The 14,854-nt window shown below is 45.2% G+C and overlaps 1 protein-coding gene across 1 annotated transcript in view; it reads left to right on the top strand.

The window, feature by feature from the left end:
- The window catches only part of CLNK (cytokine dependent hematopoietic cell linker), a 164,686-nt gene that overhangs the window by 41,822 nt on the left and 108,010 nt on the right, over positions 1-14,854 (top strand).

Below are 14,854 nucleotides of genomic sequence, written 5' to 3'. Positions count from 1 at the left end.
CATCAAGATGAAGACGATGTCTCTGGATCACAGCTAGGTCTTCAGTGTGTAGCACAGACCTTGACACAGAGAAGTCTTTCAATAGACATCTGTGGATGGATTCAGAGCCAGAGCAATTGCTTGAAAGATGAAAGGGACCTAAAGATGGAACCTCGTGGCTGTAGTCACATGAGCTCCTGCCTCTGCAGCCATGCCAGGGAGGAGAAAATAGGAAAAGGCATTTACCTCTTTCAGGAAGAATCATTTTTCTCCAGGTGACCCAGGTTAGAAACACAGTCAGCAAAGAAAACCGTGGTAATAGCCAAGATCCTAAAAATGTACATCCTACAGTTGGACCTTCTGATTTTAAATATCATGGCTGTCTAGCTCTCTGCCTTCCTGTTCTGTCCTTGATAGATCCATTCGCTTTCCATCAATGTGGATTTTCAAGATACATACTGAAATAAATTTTCCAACTGCCACTTAGAGCATTGCAGCACTTAACATTTTGAATGTCCTTTGGTGTCCACTGTTTTATATAGTCTTCTCAGGAATTCTCCTGAGAATTTCAAGGCCCATACAGTTATTCCCATTTGAGGATTAAGGCAACTAACTTAAAAAGTTAGGTGACTTTCCAGTTAAATGACGGTACAACCCAGTGAGACAAGTTGTGGATTTTGCTTTGTTTTATTTATGTTTCCCCTTTCTGTCAAATAGATGGAAAAACTGAAGCTCAAAGATTCCATGACTCACTCAAATTCATACAGGTCTCATTGGCGGCAATACCAACACTCAGAGTAGCAAAGTCACAAGACTTGTTTTTTGGGTTTTTGTTTTGGTTTGGTTTGGTTTGGTTTTTTTAGGGCTGCACCTGCAGCATATGGAGGTTCCCAGGCTAGGGGTCCAATCGAAGCTGCAGCTGCCAGCCTATGCCAGTCACAGCAATGCCATATCTGGGCCGCGTCCACGACCTACACTACAGCAAACAGCAATGCCAGATCCTTAACCCACTGAGGGAGGCCAGGGATCAAACCTGCAACTTCATGGATATTAGTCAGATTTTTTCCACTGTGCCACAATGGGAACTCCATTGTTTTGTGGGTTTTTTTAATCCAGGCTGCCTGCCTTCTCCTTCCTCATTCCTGCCTTCCTGCCTCTGTCCCAGTGACCCACTCTTTCTGGGACGACCTCTCCTTCCCCATGAGCCCACCTTCACGATGTAAATCAAATGACTGTCCAGCAAAAGTGTGTCCCTTACTCCGTTAGCCCTCACTGAACATCCTCTCTGCACCTGTTCACTCTGACTTTGCTCTGCTCCTTTTGCCTTTGCATCTCAGTCAGAAGCTCCCTGAGGGCAAGTGCAATGTCTTGGCCATCATATCACAAAGCACCTCTGGGACATTGTCAGGTATATGGCACTGAACTTGAAGTCTGAATGCATATGGTGGGGGGGCTGAAAATGCAAAGGGCTTGTATATGTCAGATTTGTTTATTTTTATTCTTAGGTATACTTTGCTTTTTTTCTGAAATTGCCTCTAAAAAATGGTCTTCTTGTCTCCGTGACTGTAGTTGTACTCCTGAGCATGCCAAATTAGTAGATGATGGATTTGAAGGAGGCACTTTTGTCATTTGTTCCTTCAGTCACGTGTTCATCCATTCAGATGAGGAGGTCTGACCATGGTCTGCAAGCATCAGCTGGTGCGGTGGCGGGAGGTGGGGGGCACTCCCTCAGTCCCACAGGATGATTTGGGTGCACATGACACTGTCCACTACAGAGACTCTCACCATGGTTTGGACTCTATCCCAAGTACAATAGCATATTTGGTGGAGGAAGAAGAGCACCTGCAGTTTACCCTTCACTCCATGTAAACTCTTATTTTCTGCTGAAGTCATCCTGAGCTCTTGGTACAAGCCCAGATTTTATTAATGACCCCGACTGCTGGAACCATTTGACGGTTTCTGCCTCCCCTGAGCCTTCTGCTCCAACCGGCATAATTGTGATAACGCCTCTGCATGCCAGCCCATCCCTCCATGCCAGCCCTCCTCTCCAGGGGGCCTGAGAAACCCCACTGGGTGAGCCCTGCCACACACCCAGCTGTCCCTCAGGAAGCCAAGTCCTCTCTACTTAGGCGTCTAAATCAGGCTTCAAAGGCCAATCTTATTCCCTGACAGCTTTAAGACACTCAGGGCAAGAATCATACATTCTGATCTAATACTCGATTTTTTTTTTCACATGAAAAATACCCCCACCATGCTCAGAGGCTGAAGGATAGGCAGGCTTTCAGAGGCAGCTGCCCGGAGCCCCTCTTAGCTGTGGCTTCACTTCCAGCTGCAGCAAAGGTCCGCCTCTGAAGCTTGAAGCACAGGCTCCCAGGCGGGCACTGCCTGCTGGCTTCAAGCATCTGCCTTTCATCTGCCTATAAGTCGGTTTCCCGTTGCTGTTTATAGTTCTTGCTACAAGGACAGTTCTTGGGCAGGGAAGCAATCGCCTGCTGCGCTTGGGAGAAAGCAGAAGCCTGAGGATGGAAGAGGAAGAACAATAGTAACAGCTCATCCTCGTACAGCTCAGTGCGGTTTGCATCTTAAGTCTCCTGATAAGAGCTAATGGCCCAACAATAGGATTGCTGTTTTATTTAGGAGTGGAAGTGAAGAACGATTATGCAGCTTATTTAAGGTTGCACAGCAGTTAGCACCAGAGGAAGAATTATGATACAGGAGGGCTGTGGGGATGTGTGTGTGTGTGTTGCAGAGAGAGGCAAAGAATGAGAGAGACAGGAATAGAGACAAAGAGGCAGAGAGATTGGAAGACCTCTCCCAAAAATGTCAGTCCAGCCCCTGCCTGAAGTAGCAGTGCCCTGGAAAACCCCCTTGACAGAAATTCCAGAAACCAAAAGCTCACCCATTGCCTTTCAAGCTAGACCACTTGGTTGTTGATGCTGATCATTGAAGAAAAATAATTCATTGAGCTGAAAATAGGAGGTAGTGAAAGAAACCCGAGAGTCTGGATGTTGGGCAGTTCTGGAGTTGAGTCTCTGTCATCCCACTTTGTGTGTGTGCCGTTGAAGAAGAGCTTAACGCCGCTGCTCCTCAGGTGTTGTGCCGTGAGCTGGTAACAGCATCCGTCGTGAGGAGCGCCATGTAGGGCTCCTAGAGTGATGGCATCCCGTAGAACTTTCTGCAATGGTGGTAATGTTCTAACTGCGGGCTCTCCAGCAGGGTAGCCATTTTCTCCACAAAACTACCGAAAACTTAAAATGTGACTAGTGCAACTGAGAAACTGATTCTCTTTCATGAATGCTAAGTACACATCCATGACCTTATTTGTCCTCCATGACAACTTTGTGGCTCATAGGATGCAGAAACTCTGTTCTCATTTTATCGATGAGGAAATTGAATCTCAAAGGAGATCCTGCTAAAATCTCACACGGGCAGCTCACACCATTAGCTGGCTCCTAAGCTGGGGAGCTCTAAAGAGCCCCACCCACCCAGCCTAGCAGGCACACACAAGCCCTGAGGCCAGTCAGGCACAGCCTGAGCAGAGAGAGTGCTTTGCACAATGAGCCAAAGCCACTGACAAAGTATTATTCATTGTGTCAGTGCTAAGACATTCTGTCTGAATTGTTTCCCATCACCAACAGGAGAGGGCTGGCTGGGTAAAAGGCTCAGAGTCATTCAGTCAGTTTCACACAGCCTCACTCAGCAGTGCAAGAAAGGGCTTAAATTTTTATTTTAGACTATGCTTTACATTAGCCAGAAATGTCTCTCGCTCACAAGGTCAAGTGTATTCTTAAAATTGCTTCAATACAGTGGGTTTTAATCTCGATCCACACTAACATTTCTAGTGGAGGGAGGCATCGATTATGGGCTAAAGCGTGGATGCCAAATTCATATATATATTCATATATTGAATTCACCTACACCCGCCGAATTCATACATTGACTCCTAACCCGCATCACCTCAGAATGTCACTGTATTTGGAGATAAACTCTTTAAGGAGGTAATTAAGGTAAAATGAAGTCCTTAGAGTGGAGCCTAATCCAGTATGGCTAGTATAAAAGGAGAAATACAGACAAAGAGCTCCAATAGAAAGTGGAACACCAATCCAAGCAAACTTACCCAATCATCCCTTGGTATCCACAGGGGATTTGTTCCAGGACCCCTGCAGATACCAAGCCCACCAATATTCAGATCTTTTATATAAAATAGTGTAGTATTTGCATACAGCCTCCACACACCCTACTGTATACTTTAAATCATCTTAGATTATTTATACTCCTAGCAGAATGTAAATGCTATGTAAGTAGTTGCAAATACAATGTAGATGCTATGTAAATAATTGCTAGTGAGCAGCAAATTCAAGTTTTTCTTTTTGGAACTTTCAGGATTTTTTTTCCCAAATACTTTCAATCCATGGTTGGTTGAATGTATGGAGGCAGAGCATGCATTCCTTTGATCCATCTTCCCAGATGATTCTAGAAAGCGCCAACTCTGACAAACTAACAGATGCAGAGCTCAGATGTTTGGGGGGAAAACATCACAGGTCTAGAAAGATCAGTTGCTTATCACAGTAAAGTTCATCATTTTGTTCACACCAAGCGTGTTGTGAGTCCAGCAGTTCCAGAGCAGATCCCTTCCATGAAGTGATTCAGGGATTCAGCCTCACATCTTGCAGTGTTGCCACCTGGAGCAGGCATGTCCGATGGGGGGAGAGGGAGCTGGACCATGATGCCACACATCTCTTCTGTTCCCACTCCACTGATCAGGACTAGGTGCATGGCCCTGCCGAGGAACTGGGTCACCTGATAAACCCCAGCCTTTGAAATTCAGTCTCAATCTAGCATTCACAACATACAACCTCCTGCTTGCATGCCCAAGCTCCAGACAAACTCTCAGTGCATGACAGGGGCAGTTGTCCCCATGCTTTGGTATGCTATTGTCCCCTCCTGCCATATCTCCTCCCTGCTCCTCTTCCCAACACCACTCAGGCCCTAAGGTCCATCCATGTGGTATCTGCTTATATCAGTTTTCTAGGGCTGCTATAACAAATGGCCACAAATGGAGATGGCTTAAAGCCACAGAAATTTGCCCTCTAACACTTTTAGAGGTCAGAATTCTAAAATCAAGGTTGTCTGCAGGATGACGGTCTCTCTCCTAGCTTCTGGTAGTTGTTGACAATTCTTGGAATCCCTTAATTCTTAGCTGCATCACTCCCATCTCTGCCTCCATCATTACCTGGCCATCCTCCCTCTGTGAGTCTGAGTCTTCACATGGTGTTCACCTCTCTGTGTGTCTGACTCTGTCCTTCTCTTCCTTCTTATAAGGACATGAGTCATATTGCCTTAAGAGCCCACCCTACGTTAGTATGAACTCAACTTACATCTTAATAACATCTGCAAAGACCCTATTTCTAAATAAGGTCACAATCACAGGTACCAGGGGCTAGAACCTCAACATATCTATTTGGAGACGCAATTCAACCCACGTCACTGCTGGAGAAGCCTCCCCAGGTGCCCTTGAGTAGAACTGCTCTCTTCCACCTCTGTTCCCATGGGTCCTATACCATACACTATGAAGATGGTGATCATTCCAGCGTGGGAGTTACCGGTTTGCACACCTCTCTTTCTCACTTTGTAAACAGGGATGATGTGTTTTGCACCCTTTGCCTCCTTCCAGCTGCATCTCTCATAATGCCTGATGCTGTCCAGAGCAGCCTTCTCTAGAAGAAAGAATGTGAGCTTTGGAGACACGTACTCCTTTGAGCTCCAATTCTGCCCCCTCCTAGCCATGTGACTTAGAGGAAGCTATTTAACCTACCCTTTCAGTTTCTTCATCTTTAAGAGAAGTAACAACCCAACCAAACCAGCTTAAGCCACAAAAGGAGTTCATTCTTCCCTAAAGAATGTCCAGTCCAGCTGTGCATTTTACCAAAATTCCTTCCAGCAATTACATTCTCTGGTCTTTCCTTGCTTCTGTGACTTCCATGAATCTGAATGAACCTGAAGGGAAAAGTCAAATTGTTCTCCCGAGCTCTGTGCAGGAAGGTAAAGCCAACGAGCTTCAGAAGGCTGAGCAGTGACAGGTATTTCAAAACAGCAAAGTTTGACTGGGAACGCTGGAAGCACAGAGATGCATCTGAATAGCAGGGGGGCAACAGAATGCCCTGAAAGCAATTAGCACTCAAAATGCACAGGCTTTTGGAGAGCAAGGTAAGCCCAGTAGGCAGAAATAGGGCTGCAGCATTATTTTCTTTTCCATTAGATCAAATGTGGAGGTGTGAAGCTTGAGTTGCAGGGGAAATGATAGGCAAATGCAGTAAATAGAACTAATTAACTTCAGCTTCATTCCCAGGTTACCAAGGGCCGAGTGTGCACAGCAAACTAACAGGGGAAGAGTGGGGTGTCTGCGCCTCCCTGCTGATCCAGGGTAACTTGTAGATGCCTCCCAAAAGGACTGCCCTGGAGTCTCCTTTTATATCTAAAGCTTCCTGTGGGACACTTTTTTGAGACAAAGATTCATTCTCCCCCTTTTGCCTTTCTTCAGTGTCTCCTCTTTTCTCAGAAGTCTTTCCTGAAATCCCCACTGGTTTCTATCCCCCTTCTCTGAACTCTGGCACCTTCAAGACCCAAGTGTTGGCCAAGGAGAGGGGATGTCACATAAGGATTAAGGGCAGAGATCAAGGTGAGACCATCACTTTGGACCTAGTCACACCTGTGTGATCTTAGAAGGCAACTTAACCACCCTGGGTTTCACTTTCCTCAACTGTAAAATGGAAGTTCTAATTCCAACCTAAGTATAATGGGGATATGCAAACACAACACATGGCTATGACCTTTAATGACAGAGCACCCACCATTTCTAACCTGTCCCATTTCATCCAGCCCAAAGGGGCTCACAGAAGGAGGAAATGAGATAGTGCACGTGAAGGTGCATAACAGTGTCTAGCACTTCTTATGTTGTCATTGCCAGTCTTACTATAATTACGTCAGCTTCCTTTACGTATGTCTTTCAGCCCAGTTTCATTCGTACTGTTCAGTATGGTGTGGAACAGTTACCAAAGCTTGGAATAGAAAGACAACAAAATTCTTGGTCTGCAGAGGGCTTGTACAGCATCACAGTCAAGAGGAAGGGGCATTAACTCTAGGGTCAGATAATCCTGGGTCAGGTTGCCATCTCCATCAAATTGCTTCTCTCCTTTCCCATACATACAAACCAGGATCACAACCAATGAGAATTAAAGGAGAGAATGCAGAGGGAGTGTTACACACCCTGCACAGAGTAAGTACTAAGTAAACATTTGCTCTCATCAGCTCCTCTCAGAAAGCCACAGCCCACTAAGAGCAATGGTGAGGATGTCATCATAGTTAGCGCAAATGAATGAGCTCAACCTGAGATGATGTGCAGGCTTGCTTCAACTTAAGAATGTTTCCCTTAGCTTTCATTCTATAGATGAAAAATAAATTCCAGATCCAAAATGCTTCTGTTGTGAGTTGACATGCTGTGTTTGCTTCTCTGGTCTAAGTCTGGGGTATTTTAAAATATTTATTTAGTTCATGATATGTGATGAATGCAGAAGTAGTAAGAGCATTGAGAGAGGAGGAAATAAAAATTGAGAATTTTTTATGAGAGATGTGAATAAGAGGAGTTCCCGCTGTGGTGCAGTAGGTTAAGAATCCAACTGCAGTGGCTTAGGTCCCTATGGAGATGGGGATTGGATCCCTCACCTGGCACAGTGGGTTAAAGGATTTGGCATTGCCACAGCTGCAGCTCAGATTCAGTCCCTGGCCCAGGAACTTCCATATGCTATGGGTGCAGCCATTAAAAAAAAACTCAGTAAAAATGGTGAATATCATATGGTCTATGTGCCATGATTCTTTCAATAGTAGGATTCTGGGAGAGAAACTATGAATCTGCTGTGTTTGAAAAGTTCAGTCAAGGTGCAGAAACAGCATTTATCAGGAGACACTGGGCTGGACTGGGTCTGGCAATAGGATACATGGGACACTGAGAGCCCCCCACGCTCTTGTGACGTTATAATATGGTGGAAGAAATTCATGTTTCACGAATGGTCACACAGAGGTCAGATGTGCTGGATGAAAGTTGTGTGTTGTGACATGTACGCAATGGTCCGCCGAGCACCAGGACAAACTAGAGGTCCCCCACCCTCTTTTATGTTTTCCTTTGCAAGAAGCTCTGATAAGGGCTAAGGGTGTCATCTGCACACTTCATGGACCAGGAGACCAGCGAAGATGATGGGGGGTGTGGACGGGGTCAGACAGAGAGAAGTAGATAGATCCAGGAGGTGGTTTGGAAGGAAAATCTCCAAGCGTGGTGATGGCGCGGTCTGGGGTACGAGACAGTCGAGGATGATTCCTGGATTCTGCTACTGCACAGCTGGGTGAAAGGAGGTACCATTTACAGAACCAAGGAAGCCTGCAGAGATGGGCATTTGAAAGATAGGGGTTACATTTTGGCTGTTTTGATTTTTAGATACTTGTCAGGCATTTCATTGTAGATATCAGGCAGCCACCCTACACAGAGGCTGTCCGTGCCACCAGCCACCTTTAATATTGCAGCTCAATCTGTGAATCAAGTGACATACCCCTCGAGCCCTCTATGCAGAAAAAGAGGTTAGGGGTTCAAATAAAAGATCTCAGAAACAGACACACTGGAGTTTTTATCCCATTGTCATTAGCTGTGTGACATCTAAAGGACAACTGGGGAAATCCTTTTGTGTTTTGGAGCTTCACTAAAATGTAGAAATAATTCATATATCACCAAGTGACTTTGAGAATGAAAAGAAATAGAAACTTTCTTATCAACAGACACTATACCTTCCCCTTTCACTTTTCAATTTCTCTTTATTTCCTCTATTGTCCTGTTACTTGGTGATGGGGCTGGAGTAAGTTACCATCAGATATGTAATTAAAGATCATTGAAACTGAGGTATAATGTTAAAAAAGTTATCTGCTTCACCCCAACCTCCTAACTACTTCAGAGGGAGACAGATAGGTAGGGTGTGTGTGGCGGGGTGGGGGGAGACTATACAGATCTACATATCTAGATGATATAAATATTGATTTACCAAGTGTTCTCACTTACTGTCCAACAACACAATGATCTGAATTCTCTAGCTCCTGATAATTGCAATCTTTCCTCTCCAGCCATTTCAATTTCTCTTTCTCCATCTGAGCATCTGAGTCAGAGGCAGTATCTATATCCTTTCCCACCTGTGTCTGGTCTCCAATCTTCTGCTTTAACCACTACTACCCATCCTAGAACAGAACACAATTAAATGACTTCCTGCAGAAGGCAGCTGGAACTCAGCCTTTATGAGAGACGATGGGCACCTTAGACAGCTTGGAAAGGCTTTTCAATCAATATGCTCTGGACAGGGGTCACTCAGACAGTACTTACATCCTTCAGAGTTTTTCAGGATCTGACCTCATCATGTTGACCCAAAGATGAGTAGACAGGAGCAGGAGGGAAATGCAAGGCCAGAAGAGAAGGCTTCTATTAGGCTGTGATGGGAAGTGAGAGTGGATCAGGAAATGCTGATTCCCCAAAGTGGCTCTGGCCTTGGACAAGATTGATGTGATATCACAGCAGAGAGAGGGCATCTCCTTTTGTGATTCTCTTCCATGCATTCTGTAAATACCTTCATTTGAGCCTTTATTCATTTGCCCATCTATTTACTCAGCGAATATGCATGGAGATAAACGTGCATGGGGCAAATATCACCCCCAATTCTGCTGACCTATTTTCAGGGGCTGCCCACAATGGCATATATAGAACAATACATATTGCCTAGTTTGTGGTAACCTCCCCATACATAATGATTTATTGGTGTAATTACTAAAGAAGCATATGAATTTATGAATGAATGAAAGGATGGATAAATATATTAATTAATTAATTAATTAATGAAAAGGAAGGATACTCAGCCCAGTCTCTAAGATTGTGTGAGAAATAGGAATAAAATATACTAGAGCGATGAAAGATAAACTTTCCCACTCAAACTGTGTTGCTATAATTAATGTTATTGGCTCTTCCCTTCTTAGAGTTCACAGTCTTTTGGGAGAAAGAGTGTCTTCATAACTTCTAAATCCACAACACAGAGTGCTGGGCTCTATGGAGTGAGAGGAAATGGGGGACATAAATGGATGAACAGAGGCAGGTTGGCATCCCAGCCCTGCCAGGTGCTACCTGTGAGAGCTTGGGCCAATCCCTGGGAGTCTGTGATTTTCGTTTTCTCCTCCACATTTTAAAGGTCATGAGAGCACCTCTCGGCTTATCTCACAAAATGGTCACAGACTCCAAAAAGGAATAAATATGTTTCTAATAAGGAGTCAACCCTCCAGCACTACGTGAAGGTGAGCTCATTCAAAAGACATCGGCAGGCTGGGAGCAAAAGGACAGAAAACAAACCCAACTCAACTCTTTCTCTTCATTGCCAAGGTTCGCATAAGATCTCACCAAGTCTAAAGGAAACAGTCAATTGGAAGGAGAAAGATGAGTCCAGAAGAGCCAGGTTCTGTGTAGAAGCAGTGAGCAAAGCAAACATGACTTGTTAACATGACCTCGTGATGGGGTCAGCCTTTCAGGTCTGCCTCCACTCTCTCCTTTATGCCTAGAAAGCTTCAATTATGTAGGCTACAGTCTCTCTGGAATAGGGACCCTCAAATCCTAGCACCACCCCCAAGGCTGGCCTGATTGGTCTGTTAAAGGTTTGGGGTGGTTTTACGTCCAGAGCGACAGGAGAGTTCCATGTCAAAGACCTCTTAGAGCACAAGGCCTCTGTGTTCTTGGTGAGCCTGGGGCTTCTGGGATGGAAGACTCATTCACGTTCACGATTATGAGGGCTGTTCTTCCACTGCCCAGCAAAACCACTGCACTTCCTTCGTTCTTCTTGGAAACTAGCCAGAAGGACGTCTCGATCTCCCCACCCAGGAATCAGTGACGTGGGACTAAGGAAGTCTTCAGTCCAGCCTGGGCTTGCCACCAGCTGGACTGGAGATGTTGGCGGTCACTTCCTCTCCCCCCTCTCCCTCCCCCTCCCCCTCCATGGACCATTTCCTCAACCACAGCACAAGGCGTTTGGGCAGAGTTAATGTTTCCCAATGGGTTCCTTCAAACACCAGTCACTAAGGTTCTTCAGAGGAGCAGATGGTTACTTTGTAACCAAATACTGTGGGAAGCAGGACAAACCCTCCCTCTTGAGTTTCATGATGCTTGAAGTTGCACATGAAAGTTCCTGAGACAAACTGCAGGAGGTCTTCTGCCTGCCCTGGTTTTGTATCCACTGGGTTATCCAGAACCACCTGACATTAGGCTATTTCTTTTCATGGACTATCTGTAACTTAACACATCTTGAGATTAGGGTGCAGCAAAGCACATCAACGCATATGCGTCCCAGCATCACTGACGTCCCTCCAGCTCTAACGCTCTGGGTGTTTAAATGATATAAGCCTAACTACTCAGGCTATGTACTTTTCCACCTGGAGTGGGGAAGAGAGAAAGCACTCCCAGATGCTGGTCGGCTGCCATCACTGGGATCGACTTATTATATAGGAATTGAGGTAGGCACATCTCAATATTCCATGTTAAACACACACCTTGCTAAGTGTCACATTTAACACATTGCCGTCTTCCTCTTCCCTGGTCTGCTGTTTTATCTTCCAAATCTACACATTCCCATCCTAAGTGAGGTTCCATGAAAGGTTTTCTAGGACTGGTCTTCTGCAGCCACCGTGCTTTCCTTACATAACACTTTCACAGTGCATTGCAATTTCTTGTTCATTTGCTTGTTTCTCTCTTTGTTTCTCTTCCCTAAAGGTCAAGGCACAATTTTTCTGGGTGTTATATCACAGTGTGCCTGACACTTAAATATAATAGTACCTAAAATTCACTGAGTATTTATTTCTTGTGGGCATCATCTCAGTTAATCCCATGTCTCCATTGAAGTAGCTACTGTACTACACCTAATTTGTAGGCAAGAAACCAGAGCTTTATTAGAAGTGTGTACTGACCTTCACTAAGTCCACACAACTACAAGCTAAGGGGCTGAAATTTGAATTAGACCGTCAGACCCCAGAACTCTTACAAAACCATCACATTAAACTGCTCAGAGGCACTGATAAGATTTGTTGAAAAAAAGAAATGAACAAAGCTGTATTAAAGGAGCACCCTATAAGGGGGCTGCCTCTCCAATTTTGCACGTTTTGAATCTTGGAGCTAATGGTCCATTAACACTCTTCAATCTAGGTATCTATTTATAAAAACTTGTAGAAGAATTCATTAAGTCAGGAGCTCACTATACCAATCAATGAGTTAATTAAGTTGAGGAGGATCCATTCTTCAGAATGAAAACTGTAGGTAGTACAGATTTTTTAAAATAATATTTTCAGAATTTTATTGAGGTATAATTTCCATGGTCAGCACCAATGCATCACATGCTTAAAATAGGTGAATTTTATAGTATGGATTTTTTTTTATGTATTCGTACTGAGGCTCCCTCTTCCAAACCCATGACGGGGGGGTTTGATACGAAACGCATGGTCTTTCTCAAAAAAGAACCGATGAAAACATATCTGGGGTGGAAACATTTTTGCTGTGGTGTGAGGGTCACTTTCTGGCCCATATCATTTGAACCAGGGGTCATACAGCCTGGACCACATTAAGCCTGTGTCACAGTTAGCCTTGACCTCATGAACTGCAAGCTGTCAGAGGACAAGATGAACAGAGGAATGAACAAAGTAATAGAAATGTCTGGAGAGAACATGAGACTTGCTTTGCAACAACACCCCTTTTTAAGCTGGGAGACCACATGCCTCAGTTTCCCCCAGCTGTAGAATGGAAATAATACCTATGAGTTCCAGGCTGGCTATGTCCGTATCTATCTATCTATCTATCTATCTATCTATCTATCTATTATCTATCTATCACATCTGTCTATTATCTACTTATCTATCACATCTATCATCTATCTAGACCTATATATCTATCTATACATTTATCAAACCAAGGAGTAAAGATCAAAGACATTTTCCACTTCTTGAGATCTTCTGAGGCCTAGAATTGAAGGACTCAGATTTCCTAACAAAAACTTCTTTTTTTCTAGTCTCTAAGCAGCCATTGTTCCCAAACCACTTGCTCTGATGACCTAGACACAAACACCAAGTCCTGTTTGGCTCAGAGGAGAACCATTCAGTGGTGTACATTTCTCAGCATTGCAATCACAGAAAAACCTGGGCTAAGTGGCTCAGTGCTGATCCACTGTGAAAATCTGCGGGAGTGTTCAATTACCCTTAGAATTGTTCATCTCTTACCCATGGAGCCCCATCATCTAATCACAGAACAAGAGGCTGTAGTTGGGAAATTATTCTCTGCACACAGAGGCAGTTCACTGAGCAGCCGTGGGCGCCAGGCCCCATGTGCAAAGCAAGTGGTCCATTTTTCAATATGTGCATCAGGCTTCTCTTGGCATTTGGTTCTTAATGTCTTCCCGGAGAGGACAGAATAATAACAATGAATCTGACAGTGGTTTAGGGAATCTAAAGGTAGAATGAACTCAAGGGTGGAGATTCCAGGGATTAATACTTGTGGGCCTTCACTGGATGTGGTTCACGTGAGACACGAGTCGAGGTTGTGGTAGCAACACTGTTGCAGAAAGCTCATGCCCTTGACCGAAAGGATCCCTTAATGGAAAGACCCCAGTGACACTTAGACTTCTTATATCAAGCTATAGACTTATTCGTCCACTCCTTATTCCACAAATGTTTAATAAATATCAGTTCTCTGCCAGTAACTGTGCTTGGGACTAGGAATTCGAAACCAAATGAGATGGAGTCCCCACTCGGAAAATCCTCCTATCTCAGATGTAATGCTTCTATTCTGCCCTCTCCAAGATGTTTCTCCTTCCTCTCCGGGGGCTGACAGACAAGCAAGCCGGCAGTTACAATATGAGAAACATCATGAGGGAATCAAGCAGAGACCGTGAGATCCAGGGGGAAGACCACCTGACAGGGTGGGCCAAAGGGGGCAGAGCTGGATCTCCGTTTTGAAAGACTTGAAATTCGGAGTCAGCTGGCTGCCTTACAACCCGGGCAGGAGAAACGCTATGGGTGTCAGAGGCCGTGTTCCGTGGATGGAGGGCGCGGCACCGTCGTGGGAAAATGAGAGGGGAGGGACCTTGCGGTTAGAGAGAGCCACTGAGCAGCTCCAGAGACAGCGGAGCTCTAGAACGGTTACGTCAGGGTCCGAGTGAGGTGACTTCATGACACCTGGCTTTCTGGCATCCGTGTTAACATGGATCCTCTGGGTACAAAAACCCCACTGAACAGGATAAAGCAGTTGGTCCCTTTCTCCCCCAGAAAGGGCACAGACTCCTAGAAAAATGGCGCCCTCGGGCATGGAGGTGGCACCAGCTATGGCCTAACCCTGCAGGTGGGTATATGATTTTTACAGTGAGGAGTTGTGACCTGGGGTGGGGGGCAGGGGGGATGGATATAAGAGGCTGGATGCGTGCTGAGTTCCCTTCCCTGTATGCACAGAACTTCCTACTCGGCCGTGAAGACCAAAGGGGAAGAAGGAATGTCTCAGTTGCAGATTTCCCACATTCCTGGGTGCAGAGAAAATCAGGGCTGGTGATTTAGGCTCCTTCTTTTTGTACCCCTTAGAATCCCACAGTGAGTATTAAGACAGGGCCTGGTGGAAAGAATCCAGGGCCTAGAGCCAACAGGAATAAGTCTGGCTGGCAGCTGCCCCTCATCCCTGTGCAGGGGGTGTTGCCCGCCCCAGACCTCAGTTTCTTCATCTGCGAAATGGGGGAAGAACACCAGTTTCCTCTGGGGGCACTCCCTGAGTCCCTGTAGCCGC

This window comes from Phacochoerus africanus, chromosome 10, assembly GCF_016906955.1.
Source record: "Phacochoerus africanus isolate WHEZ1 chromosome 10, ROS_Pafr_v1, whole genome shotgun sequence".
Taxonomy (NCBI): domain Eukaryota; kingdom Metazoa; phylum Chordata; class Mammalia; order Artiodactyla; family Suidae; genus Phacochoerus; species Phacochoerus africanus.
Note: the sequence above shows the minus strand (reverse complement) of the source record. Positions and strands in the feature narration are given on the sequence as shown.